We start from the raw sequence: 14001 nt of genomic DNA on the forward strand, positions 1-14001 counted from the left end.
ATTTCACTGAGACAATCAGAAAACACTTATTGATTTTTTTTTTACTGGGGTGCAGGCCAGAGGCTCAGGGGGCAGCGAAAGTCTTCACCAGAGACAGATTGGGGAGCAGAACAGGCAGATCCATGAAGTACACTGCTGAGGGGAGCAGCAGGTGGGTCAGGAGAGGTCTGCCGTGCCATATGGATCTCCTTCCAGGAAGGCGGGAATCGAACTCACGTGGAAGTGGCTTAAGTTTCTTAGTGCTGTGCTTTAACCCACTGCGCCACCAGGGAGGGCTACCACTTATTGAATTTTTTTAACAAAGTTAACATGAATGTACTAATTTATATTTTATTTATATTTGCATATATCTGTTATTTCACAAAATTACTTGAAAAATTTTTTTGATCCTTGGATCTAGATATATGGCAATAATAGTTCAGTAGTAAATAGCATAAGGGATAAAAAATTTTAAAGTTCTGAATTTCGACCTTTTATTGAGTAAACACTTCGTTCAATATCTTTCTTGGAACAGAATGATTAGTCTGCTAGCAGGTACCTAAGAAGTCTTTGCACTTCGAAAGAATACAGTTTTATTTCTTCCACAGCTGTTTCCAGCAATACGCTTTCTCTGTACAGCTATTGAAGGTTAGGTACTAGTTATCTGAAAAATACTGTATTAAGACATTGATTGACTCATCCTTTTCAATATAGGACAGCGGTTACTTTACCTTTCTAAAAAAATTATTTTGTGGCCCTCCTTGGTGGCGGAGCGGGTTAAAGCACAGCACTGAGAAGCTAAAGCAACTTCCGCATGAGTTCGATTCCCACCTGCCCAGGAGGTGATCACATGGCGTGGCAGACCTCTCCTGACCTGCCCCCTGCTCCCCTCAGCAGTTTACTTCGTCGATCTGCCTGTTCTGCTCCCCACTCTGTCTCTGGCAAAACCTCTCACCACCCCTGAACCTCTGGCCTCCAGTTCTGTATGTACAAATAAATAAACCTAAAAAAAAAAAATTCTTGTGTAAGTGACTGGCAAAGCTGTTATGAAACCTCTATTTTTTTTTTTTGTTTTTTGTTTAATGACTTTGAAGATAAACAGTGAAAATACCTGACTATCTTTCTTATGATCAGTAATTCTGGCATATGTCACCTTAGAGCGATGACTATAAACAAACAAATAAATAATATGAGAAGTTAAAGATCATGATTTCAAAATTAATCATAGCCTTCACTGTGTTTGTTCTGACGTTTATGGCAATTGTATAAGAATTACTAAATCCTATGCTATGAATATTCTTCAAATAGATTTTATGTTGAGACTTGTGAGATTAAGACATCTGTTGGTAAGATGAAAAAGCTGACAATTTTTTTTGATATGATAATAATATATTAAGTATAGAGTATTGATCACACAGAAGTTCAGATACAACAAAAATAATGTGGAAGTAGGTGTTTGGTAAATAGCATGTTTCAATTTACCACTGAGTCTAAACCTGAACTTTAATGACCACACATTGTCTTTGTCTTTCCCTACCCATTACAGTCCAAAAGTTACCCATATTCAGATGAGGAAATGCCAGCCATTTGCTAACACATTGGTGATATTATTTTAAGTATTTGAGTATCTCACTTCAATCTTTAGATTCTAAAGTTACCTCATGAAAATTTGTGTTGTGTTCATGGTCAAGTTTTAAGAACTCTTCATTTGCTTCTGTTTTATATTTCTGAGCCCTTAATCAGAGCAGTGTCTTTTTGTGTGTCCAGTAAACTCACCTTAAATTCTGTGATTCAAACATTTTATCCACAAACATGATTAATTAGTCATAAAGCAATTTTGCTGTTAGAAAATAAAATCATAATAAATCACAATAAATAAAATTAATTTAAGAGGACATAATTAAACATTTATTTTTTACTAATTTTTTTCCTCATTAAGAGAGGTAACAATTTCCAAATACTAGGAATCATATGTGTTAAGTGAGTTTTGTATTGATTGTGCAAGTCTTCTACACTATTTGACAGATGAGGGATGTTGGGTGACGAAGCCAACAGGCAAGCATTTCCCATACAAAGGATGATCTGGATGACCAAAACAGGCAAAACTTCACACTCAAAGACTTTGGTTTACTTCCTGCAACTATGATGCTATGGTTCTAGGAACAGAAACAATAGGAGAAACAAAAGGGAGGGACACATCATCTCAGACTTTAATCACTAATTACATACATGCATACGTACATACATTTAAAATTATTTTTATTGAAGAACCATTGTTTTATGTCCTTATTAACATTATTATTAATATTTAATAATTGTATCCCAATTAATATTGAATTATTGTATTGAAGTACCACTGTTTTATGTCCTTATATCATTGTTAATATTTAATAATTGCATCCTAATTAATTTTTTCATTGAGATACCATTGTTTTAAATCATTATTAATATTTGGACAGTATATGATTGTCCCCCTCAAGTGTTGTCTCCATAGCTTTCCCACAACCAAATCACCATAGTCCTTCACCACAGTTCACATGAGCTCTTTCTCTACCTCTGTCTTCCTCCAGCTGCCACTCCTTCTGGAAGGTCAGTTTCCAAGACTTGGTTTTAATATTTGTCTTTGTCTGACCTTTTGTTCCATCATTTTTTGATCCAAAAGAGGCTAAACCTACAGATTAACATGAAAGTTTGTAGTACTGTTTTTACCACAGGTAAATGAAGGAAATATATATGTTATATATTTTTTCATATATATTGGATTTATATATATATATATAATGTAATATACACATTTAACATATTTATTAAAAAGGAAAGGTAAAATGGACTAGGAAAGAGAAAACAACATTTTTTAATTGTTCTTGTTGTTTCAATGTCCCTTTAACTATGGATTGATTTATTAGAAGTTTCCTCAGTATATTTGAGTTCACTCAGGGTTTGGAGAGTACCAAAAGCAACTTAATTATGGGTTGGAATTCCCAATGGTTTAGAACAAAATAAAACTTGGAGTGGTGATGTAAATAAGGGATGCAAGTAAGCCACATCAAAAGCTAGAGGCACAATATAGTGAGACTGAAAAGCTAGCACTGGTTCCAATCATTTCCTTAATTCCCAAAGACTCTATTTAGGGTGCTGCACCTCCTCTTAGCCTCACCATGGTACGAGATGTCTCTTCTCCTTAATCATGACAATCAGCAATAGGGAAGGAGCAGGCACCCATAACACCTCATGCTAAGAAACAAAATATGCCGCCTTCATAGAAATTTTATTAGTGTCCACTGGAGTTGTATTGTGCCACTAAGGACTTGGGGCTGTTTCTCAGAAAAACTTATTTCTAAGACTAACCCAACGAATAACTGACTTTGGAAAACTATTGTTAAGTGGCTGACTTTTTTTTTTTTTTTTAAACAATGTTCATTTAATTTTTTTTTTTAAAGATTTATTTATTTGTGCATACAGAACTGGGGTACAGGCCAGAGGCTCAGGGGCGGTGAGAGGCTTCACCAGAGACAGAGTGGGGACCAGAGCAGGCAGATCGACCAAGTACACTGCTGAGGGGAGCAGCGGGCAGGTCAGGAGAGGTCTGCCGCGCCATGTGGTCACCTCCGGGACAGGCGGGAATCGAACTCATGAGGAAGCGGCTTTAGATTCTCAGTGCTGTGCTTTAACCCGCTGCGCCACCAGGGAGGGCCCTTTTTTTTTTTTTTTTTTTTTTAACATATTAAATCAAGAGGTGACTTTTGAAAAGTCTATGCCTTGAAGTACCTTATGATAATATATAGGCAGTTTCAAATGCCTTCAGCAGGTTTGAAAATTACTGCCCTCAGATGACAAAAGCAGAAAAGGTCAGTTAAGGTACCAGCTTGAGTCTTTTCCTAAGTCTCTTCCCACAATGTCAAATTATGTATTTATTTTTTAAGAGCTCCAAGTTTAAAGAGGTTTTAATGACTTTTACAGAACTATTGATTTTAAGGCTACTTTCTCAGTCTTAATTTAATTAATAAGACATGTGATTCTTAGTCATTGCTCACATGTGAAACTCCCCTGGTTCTATCGGCCACTCCTCTAGTTCAACTCATTATTTCTCTGGAATATTGTAATAGTGTCTTTGAAGAGTTCTGGCTTCTAATTTTTCCTTGGAACACATCCTTCTAGCAAGAGATACTTCTCAGAAAGCATTGACATCACTACTGTGTTCAAAGCTTACTTTTTTGTTTTGTTTTGCTTACTTTTTATTCTATCATTTCCCACATAAATCAAAGAATAACTATGCATGTTTGTAAATAATAATTCTAATAAAAGTTCATGTGTGCCTCAAGTATCAGAATGATCTTGAACCAGATAAAAGAACTGGACTCCAAGCCTTCCTGGTGGTACAAGGTTTGTTAAAGACTCAGCGTTGTCAAGCTATGCCAGTCACTGAGGCCTGAGTGACCCACCTGGTGAAGCAGACCTCTCCAGCTGCTCCCCTCAGCAATGTCTTTCAGTCAATTTGCCTTTCTATGTCCCACTCTGTCTCTGGGGAATTCTCTTATTCCCCATACCTCTGGCCTGTAACCCAGTTCTTGTATGCATAAATAAATAAATAAAAATTTAAATAGAAAAAAAAAGGACTCCTTTTTCGCTTGTAACACAGAAAAGCAATAACTCCATTAAGTAGATGGGGCATTTTTGTGAATTGCATTTATTCTTTCTAATAAGGAAGTCGATACAACTTGGTTTTTTTAACCAGTACTTACTAAACTAAAGGCACAGATTAAGAATTTAACTGTTGGTCCATCTAATACAAGCAGATATAGACAAGTGAAAAATGTGTGACCTTGGGTCCCACTTTAAGTTTCTTTGCAAAATAATACTACCACTGTCGATCATAATTGTTGTTATGAAGTTGAACTAAAGATTCAGCACTTGGTGTGTTTTAGACCATGAACATTCACTTAGTTACTAAGTTATTGAAATGACAGTTGTCTTCATATCACTCTATTTATCAGCAGAGCTCAGGTCTCTCTAAACCCATCTCCACTTTGTTGTTTTATGAAATCATGATGGGCACTTTTTTTTTAATATCATGAAATGAATTATAGCTGCAAAACATAATGTGTAACACATTCGTTATAACCTCACTTGTTGGTAAACTGAGGGGGAAAGAAAGAGAAAATATGCACAGAATGAAAATGAGTATTCTCTTAACTGCTTTATAATGTAGTTTTACTTTTAAAATGGGAAAATAAGCATCATTCTACAGCCAATTAAATATTAGGGGTACAAATACAGTAGGAAAGAAAATCATGAATTTTCTCCAATTTGTGGAAAGCAATGCTTTAAATCTATCCAAGAAAAACTTTACAATTTAGAAAAGAAATTCTATCTAATGCATTTTAGGAAGGTATTTTGATAATATCTGTAAGAATCTGTGGATTATTTTGGAAATCTTTCCCTGATATTAGGGATACTGATTTCGTTGTGGCTAGCAGCTGCTTTTGACCTTGAACAAAGTAGAAACTTTGGAATGTCTTCCTGCACGAACCTGTTCTCTCCAATTACTGCACAAAGGAATAGTTTAATTCCACTTGGAATATAGGTATGTTTGGGTTTCAGGAAATAATAGAGTACTGTTGATTAGTTGTGAACTAGAACAAATAAGCCACAAGAGGGCATATTTTTCTTGGTTTCATCACCCTTATACAAATAGGCTTGCCTCAGTTAGATATCACAGGAATCTCTCCTTTCTCCCATTTTCTTAGGTCTCACTCTCAAGAATGCTCTAAGGGTGGAGAGGGGGTGGAATAAGGTATTAAGAAAAGCAAACTTAAAGATGCTATTTTCCCCTTATACCATGTATATGAAAGTAGTTTATTTTTCCTTAAAATCCTTCCTTAGGATTGTTTGTTGATATAAGAACATTACTAAACATAAAAAACAAAGAGTCATTTATAGTATCAGATATAGGAAGCTTTTCCAACGTCTAGTGAATGTTCATAGTCAAGGAGGTTTTCTTTTCTGAGGGCTCAGGACCAGGGCCAAAAGGGTTGGACTGTGTTTTTATTTTTATTTTGAAGTGCATTCCTGCTGAATTTAATTATTCACCACACCCCATCCCAGCTAAGTAAATATAACCTTAAGATTCTGGCTTGGAAAGATTTTGAAAAGAAGCTGATTTTTTTAAAAGCAAAGACTCTTAGCAGGGTACTATATAGAAGTAGGGACTATACAGAAGTCTGTAGAGCTGGCTGATCCACTGTCTTCTTGACCTTGATTGGTTTCATCTATAACACAAGGGCCAGAGATCCCTTATGATGATTTAACATGTTACACAAGTTTAAGACTCAAAGAACAGTAAGCAAAGTTTTGACAGTCTTACATTCTGATGAACTAACTGTAAACCTCTCTTTATTGATGTGAGAAACAGGTTATATTTACTTTTGAGTGTTCTCTGTCTGTATAATTAACATTGAATTAAAAATAAAAGTCAGGTGTGTTCTTGTCAACCATTAACTGCTATCTAACTATCTTTATATGTATCTAACGATTCAGTAGTGAGTGGATTTCCATACTAAAATGAAACAGATGAAAAAAAAAACACTGAAATTTGTGAGGGGGAAACAACTGATAGAAGATTAGGAGGTAGGTGAGCTGCTTTCAACTCATGCCATCACTTGTTTCAACTAGAAGTCGATGTATAACCCAGAATTCTCATGTGAGTCTAATACCATTGCTTATCGGTCAGGACTGGTATATTAATTAATACATGAAAAAAAAATCCACAAAATAGTATTTGCTAAAAGGCAGGGGATTTTATGCTTGACAAAGGTATGATTAGGTTTGTAGAAGTGAACACTAAAGGGTTTGGATTTTATCTCAATTTTCCTTGTTTTTTGCATGGATGCTTGCAGTCTCTTATGTATTTTCTTTTTCTTTCTTTTAAATTCACTGCATTTCCATTTATGTTATGAATAGAGGAGTATACAGAGAGAAGTAGGACTCTAGATTTTGTTGGAAAACAACTTCAGGCAAGTACGTTTTACTGAAATTGCAACTGAAACCTCGGAGACCCACTAGATTTAAATTTTAGACCCAGTAATTATGTCTCCTGTCTTCTGGGGAGAGGCAGCTATATGTGGAATTGGAGAAGCCAAGAATATACCTGTTCTACTTTTACCCATTCCTGATGCCTTCACACCCAATGTAGACAGTTTGTGAAATTCTACAATTAGAACTTCATTCATTGGTTTCTTTCAGTATTAACAAGTAATCCTAGGGAAATACTCTATTATCTAACACATTTCTCCTACCAATTAGTAAGAATGACTTATTTGAACTATTTGTAAGTCCTCATGTTTGTCGGAAAGGACTCTTGAACATACTGTATAATCATTTTCCTTTCTCGCTCTCTTTTTTTTAAATCCCATCAGACTGAAATCGGTATAACTCTAGCAGTTAGTTCTAACTGATGAGACACACATCTCTTTCAGTGTAATTAAGGATCACTTGTTGAATCCTGAATAGTTTCCCTTGGATATAAACTAAAATTACAATGCACCCTATATTAGAAAAAATGTAAAATAAACTTTTCCCACTGGTGTTATTGCAAGGATTCGACTAGAATTTAGCTGTATGGGACACATAATTATTGTTGATGATAGCAAAGGCCAAATTCTTAGAAAGGGTTGTAAAATCATCCTGGTTAGATCCTGCATGGTTTGTAGAGATTTGGAAATAAATTCAGTGGACTGATTATCATCATCATATCCAGTACTTTAATTCATTTAACCCCCAAATGTTTGTGAAACACCTACCATATGTAACACACTCAGAGGATTACAAAGTCCTGGGTACAGCTGAGGTCATTCATCATCACTTTGAGCTGTGGAGTTGATTCGCCTGCTGCGTGCTCAGAGTAATTAAAAGGGAGGATAGCACAGAATCTACTTTCCAGATGTTGTCTTCTCATGGAGTGTTCAGGATGCCCTAGTAAATGCAGTCTAAATTTGAAATCAGGGTACTTCAAACTAAATCAGTGTAACACAGATTCATAGACATTGCTTTACAGATGGGGGAATCAAAGACAGAAAACAGCCAACACTCTTGTATGAGATACAGACACATGCATATCCAATTATGATATCACTTGAAAGAGCTTATAATAGTAACAAAATCAAAGTGTTTTAAGAAAAAAGAAGGAAGTAATTAATTCCGTAGGGCCTCTGGGGAAAAGGTTCAAATAGTAGCACAAGAGAGATGTCTTTTGGTTTGAGTATATTAGGCTAAGATATAGACAGGAAGGAAAATGTGAAATCCTGAATTAACCACAGTTCTAATAAGCACAATACTCTAGCCAGTAAACTGACAAAATTATTAGAAAACTAATAAATTGAGAATTCAAATAACAAAAACGACTTCTCTTTGACCCTCATGAGCAAAGCTGCATGTTATGCTCTGGAAAACAAAAGATATTTTATTCTTACTTTCAAGAACTTGCAAACTGAAATGAAGGACAACATTAAAAAAAAAAAGCACAACAAAATTGAGATGAATTCAATAACACACAAAGGTTATGAGTGAGTTAAGAGTGAATATAAAACACTCAGGAAAAATTTGCTTCAGTTTGTAGTCTGTATGGATTTAAATTTCCATGTATCCAAAGAGGAAAATAATAGGGTTGGCTGGTTAAAAGCAAAACTAAGGTTATATAGAAGCGGCAGCACGAAACTTGGGGGAAAAACCCTTCCTCAAAGTTAGAAAATTTGATTCTGCTGTGAGCCTGGCTCTGCCTCTAACAATCTGTAACTTCAATGGACTCATTTAGCCTCTGTGGCCTTCAGCTCTAGGCTGCTAAGGCTAGGATGGATGAAGAATCTCCTCCCCCCTACCAGTTGTTCCATTGTCTGCTCACTATCCCTAAACCAAAACACCCCTGTCATTCGCCAAAGGAGCTCTGGGACCTTACAAGCTGTGCTCTTAAATCAAGCTGACAAATACAGGACCCCGAGGCTTCTTCATTTCTCTGATTCTTCCTCAAGTCAGTTTTATGTTTGAAACTAATAAGTGCAAGGTGTGTGACTAGGGACTTGGAGCTCCAATCACAAAGGATTTATCAGGCAGCTAACAAGGCCTAAACTTCAGAAGTATTCATTCACACAGATCCTTTCCTGTCCCTGAGGGAAGCCGACAATAAATTCATATTCAAGTGTTTTGTAAAATTTGTAGAATTATTGTGTCTGCATTTTTTTCCTTTTCTTTAATAAGATCCAGCGTCCAAATTGTTTCAGACTTCAGTATGGAGTCACCGTAATATTCAGACACTTCCAGATTCCTTATTCCACACCAAAGAGTGAATAAATCCACAAAGGGAACCTCGAAACTGGAATAAGCGACATATTTTTCTTTTGACCCGGCAAGAGGAAAAGGTAGCCTTACAGTCTGTTCTTTTTCCTCTTGACCCAGCAAGAGGAAAAGGTAGCCTTACAGTCTGTTAACCTCCTCTGCCCACCTCGCTTGTTTTTTTCCCTGGGTGCCATCTTAAAGTAAGACTTACCTCTGCCCCTCACCCCCGTGCCTGCTCTTTGAGGGTCACTAAGAGTGGCTGAGGGGGTTTATACAGTGTAATACAGGGACTCTTTTTTATGTGTTTAGTTTTAGGGCAATGTTTGATGTCAACCATTCCCCTCGTTTCTTCGCAAAAAGTCTTCAGAGACTTTTGTGGTATAGAATGCAAGAGAAAACAGGTCCTAAAGGCTTGGGCCGCGGAATCCGACGTCAGAGGTGGCTTCATTGACCGAGCGCCCGCCCGGAAAAAACATCCCTGAGCGCGGCCAGAGCTACTTTTAATTGGCGTTGCTGACAGCCTGCGCGCGGACTGGGATGGACTTGGGCTCACCCGGGAGAACTGGCGCGCGCAGAGGAGAAGGGGGCGCGGGCTGGGGGAGGAGATCGGAAGGGGAGAGGTAATCCCCGGCGTTCTGAGCATCCCTTTTTTAGAACGACCGAGTCTCTTCCAGGACAGCTGCTGCGGTCACACCACAAACTTATAAGCCGCCCTCCCGCTCGGAGCGTGCCTTTCCTCGCCAGCCACACTCGCCTCTCGCTAGCTCCAGCTGGTGCCTCGCTCTCCGCGCGGCGCACGGAGTGGGGGCAGCAGCGCCCCCTACCTCCCGGCCTGGCTTCTGCGGCCGCAGTCTGCGCGCTCAGCCAGGGCCGCCGGCGGCTCCGCGGCTCCTCCAGGGCAGCGGCTCTCGGGAGCTCACGCCTGCACCCCTGTAGCCGCCTCGCCGCGCCTCGCCTCGCCTCGCTCGCCCAAGCCGGCATCTCCTCCCTCGCTCCCCGGAACGACCGCAGGCAGAGGAGAGAGGGAGAGAAACGTTTACGGCAGGTAACGCTGGCTTCGGGTCACCTGCTACCTCAGGGGGAGGGCCCGCAGTGTCCGGCAGGGGAGACTGGATTTGGGAGTCGCTGTGGGTCCAAACTGGCGAGCAGAGCGACGGGGAGACCCGGAGCCGTCCCTGGAGGGAAAAGCACCCCGAGCAACGGGTAGTGAGCGCGCTGGGCGAGGGGTGCGGACGGGGAGCCCGTGCGCTAAGGTGCAGGCGGCCTGTGCGCGCCGCGCTGGGGACAGCGTGGCGACAGGGGCGCCGTCCCACCTCCGGGCTGAACCCCCGGCTTCCAAAACCTCGCAAAGTTTTCCTTCCGAGGCGCGCCCAGAACTTCGCACACTCTGGCTTTCTGGCTCCCTCCGCGCCTGCGGCGGGGAGAGCGCGTTCAAAAGTGCGGGTGGCTTCCGCCCGCTGCAGGTTCATTGGAGGCGCTTTGGCGGGGACCACCGGGGAGGACCTGAGCCCGGGCGTCCGCGCCCCTGCCGGCTCCTTCTCCCGGCGGACGCGGGTTGGGATGGGAGACCGTGGTGGTTGTTTATGCTGTGGTGCTTTAGGGGAGGGATGGGCAACGCCTTTTTCCTGGTGTGGGCTCGCGACTCTCGTGGTGGTGGAATCCTACAAGTTAGACCCTTGGCGGAGAAGGGTTGGCTCAGACCGCGGTCACCAAGTTGGCTGTCCCGGGAGTGTGGTCGGAGCAGCGGGCGCTCTGGCTGGAACAGGGAATCCCCCTTAGCCCTCCGCCCGGCTTGCTGTGGAAATGCCCGGATTGGACTCCAGCTGCGAATTGAGCCCTGTGAATTTAATCCTCGGGTGTCCTCCCCCTGACCCCCCCAACGCCCCGGTCTTCTTCCGAGGCGTCCCGAGTTGACATGTAAATGACTACCCTGGCATCTCAAGGGCCATTTTCCACCCTGGTGGGTTGTCCTTCCCTGATGACTTGGGTCAGTCTCCGGCGCGGAGACGATTTGCTGGCTTCCCGGCGCTTGCAGGGGACTTGACAGAAGGAGACGCCCGCTCCTTAACTGTCTGCACACTGCACCCCAGCGTGCGCCCAGCGGCTGGGACCGCCGGCGTCCCGAATTCCGAGTTACTGAGATCGGAGTTAAACAAGCTAACTTTCCCTTTTAGCTCTGCATGAAGCGTTATAAGGGCAACTCTTCCCAAGTTTTTCTTCATTAAAGCTCCTCCCGACCTCTCTAGCGCGTCAAGCTGTTTGCACAAGCAAAAGGGGGCGGATAAAGGTAGAAAACTGCCAGAAAATATTTCTACTCGTGTGTGTGTGTGTGTGTGTGTGTATGTGTGTAAATGGGTGTGTGTGTATGTGGCGGGGGAGATTCCCTAACCCGGTGGAAAGGACTGGGGAGGGAGCAGGTAAAGGAGATGGGATGAGACTCTTCGGGCTTTAGAGCTGCTGCTATTTTGTAACCATGGCAACCGCCAGGGCAAGAGCAGTTCAGAGCTTTCCCGGTTCCGCACGTGGAAAGAAAAATGTGAAGGGTGGAGAAGGAAGAGAGCCACATGTCATCACTCCAGTGATACCTTCGCTTCTCCCAGTTCCTCCGAGGCCAGACAAAAAGGAGGATGAGCAGAAAGAATAGGGTTTGGGACTGAGTAGCCCCAGCCAGGATTTGCTGTTGTTCAGTATTGGGATCCCTGAGGTTCCTTCTAACAGCTAAAGCTGGCCAGAGAACCCATTCATCTCTGACTGGCTGCAAAATGATGGTGCAGGTCAGGGAGATGGGAAAAGACCTTGATCCTTAAAAGAGAAAGGCCAGGAAATACAGGAAGGTGATGTGGGAGGCGATAAGAATAGGGTCAGGAGGTAACTCCGAAACAATAAAAGGGTACTAGTTTGGATTGCCAACATTTCGAGTGGAATTTGCCATTTATGAAATGGAAAATTGGTGAAGGGAAGAATCATTTATCAATTATTGCATTCCCCCATGATTTGTGCATTCTCAGTCTGAAGACTAGTATTCCCAATTGTTTCCCACAAAGTAGACTTTTCTTTTTCTTTTCTTTTCTTTTTTTAAAGAGAGAAGAAGCAGAGACAGTTCAAAGTGGGTAGTATCCTATTTTGGGTTTTTCAGTGTTAACAAAGAATCATAATTCTTAAAAATGGATTTTTTTTCATTTTAGAGTTACTATAGTAAGATGTGAGCTAAAGAGCAGAGCTGAGACTGTTTACCAGACTGTGGGTCTCCTTTCAAGGAATTCCTTAACTCCACTTAAAGGGAGGGCCTTTCTAAGGTCAATATGATGTGTGTCTGTGAATTACTATGGGAAGAACACCCAAGAATTTAAATGGGATACGTGACTTAGAATGGGTATGGACCAAATGGAATCTCTAGAGTTAGAATTATATATAAAGTATATTAGTAATCTATATCAGTTAGATCTTATTGTTCTTTTTAGAAATTATTAGTGGTTTTTATAATTAAGTAAAAGAAAAAAATTTAAACAAAGGAAATACACTTTTTGAACTAGTAATAGTAACTTCATGTTTGTGTTGGAAAATTTTCCTGAGGTCAATGAAATTTTCCTTACTCTAATTATTGCCTTCATGACCTGAATACCTAAAAAGTTACTTTAGTGCCACTTGTTCTAAGAGCATATTGTCATTTACTTAGGAATAGTGATTTGATTCCTGTTACCTTCCTGATAACTTTCAGAGAGGCAAGGTCAGGAAAAAATGTCTGGCTTGCAAAATGTTTTGTAATTATCAGGAAATTATAATCAACACTGACAGAACCAAGGATAAAACTAAGGGTAGAGAAATATCTGACTTTTTTGCAGAAATGTCTTTGTAAGCATATTTTAATGGTTTTTCTTCATGTATCTGCATGGGAAACACACCAGATATTCTGAGATGTTATTGTCTTTTGTGTGTGTGTGCATTTACGGAGGGGTGGTGAAAAGGCTGGTAAAAGTAGAAATGGGAATTATTTTTTGTGTCAGGTAAAATCAGGAATATAAACAACTACAAAGGCAGAGGAAGCACATATTCTTTCCAGTGACAGATCAACCTTAGGACTGAATTTGAGTCCCTGATCTGAATTACTCTCTTGTCTTTTCATTTCCAAAACTAGGAAATATATCATTTAGGGTTGGAATTAAATTAGGACAGGAGGTTTCCTGGTCGCCAGCTCTTGTTCTTCATTTTTTCTCACTGCATGGCAAGGGGAATTGCTAGCTATCAAACACCTGTAAGTACCTCTAAGGATGGCTTCTGGAGTTAGCAGGTACCTCTGTGGCCTAGCATTATTTACTGCTGGTGTAAAGATACTTAAATAAGTCATCTTCATTTTTACTATATGTTTGCGAATCAATTTATCAGTCTTAAGGGGAAAATATTCCAACTGATACTAGCTAATGACATGAGTATGTTTTCAGATGCTTTGTACAGCTTCACTATCTTGGGGGAAAAATAAATGTCACTGTTCTCTTTTGTCTAGGAGATAGAACAATTTGATGACATGTTTCCTAGGAAGCATTCTTATTAATTAATAAGTGATTTATTTAATAAATAAGAGTAACCATATTTCTATTTTGAAAAATTATTATTTCCCTAAAACCAGGATATATGTCTGCCTGTCTCTCTTTAAATGTGTGTAGAGTAAACTAATATATGTATATATATATATATATA

At 40.2% G+C, this 14001-nt stretch overlaps 1 protein-coding gene across 1 annotated transcript in view; it reads left to right on the forward strand.

The window, feature by feature from the left end:
- The first annotated feature begins 10185 nt into the window (after positions 1–10185).
- The window catches only part of SEMA3D (sema domain, immunoglobulin domain (Ig), short basic domain, secreted, (semaphorin) 3D), a 174159-nt gene continuing 170343 nt past the window's right edge, over positions 10186–14001 (forward strand). Inside the window, exon 1 of the mRNA XM_012721056.1 lies at positions 10186–10351. The gene's annotated coding sequence lies outside the window, so the exon portion shown is untranslated. The remainder of the gene's footprint in view (positions 10352–14001) is intronic.

This window comes from Condylura cristata, unplaced genomic scaffold (assembly GCF_000260355.1).
Source record: "Condylura cristata isolate star-nosed mole 26May11 unplaced genomic scaffold, ConCri1.0 scaffold00005, whole genome shotgun sequence".
NCBI lineage: Eukaryota > Metazoa > Chordata > Mammalia > Eulipotyphla > Talpidae > Condylura > Condylura cristata.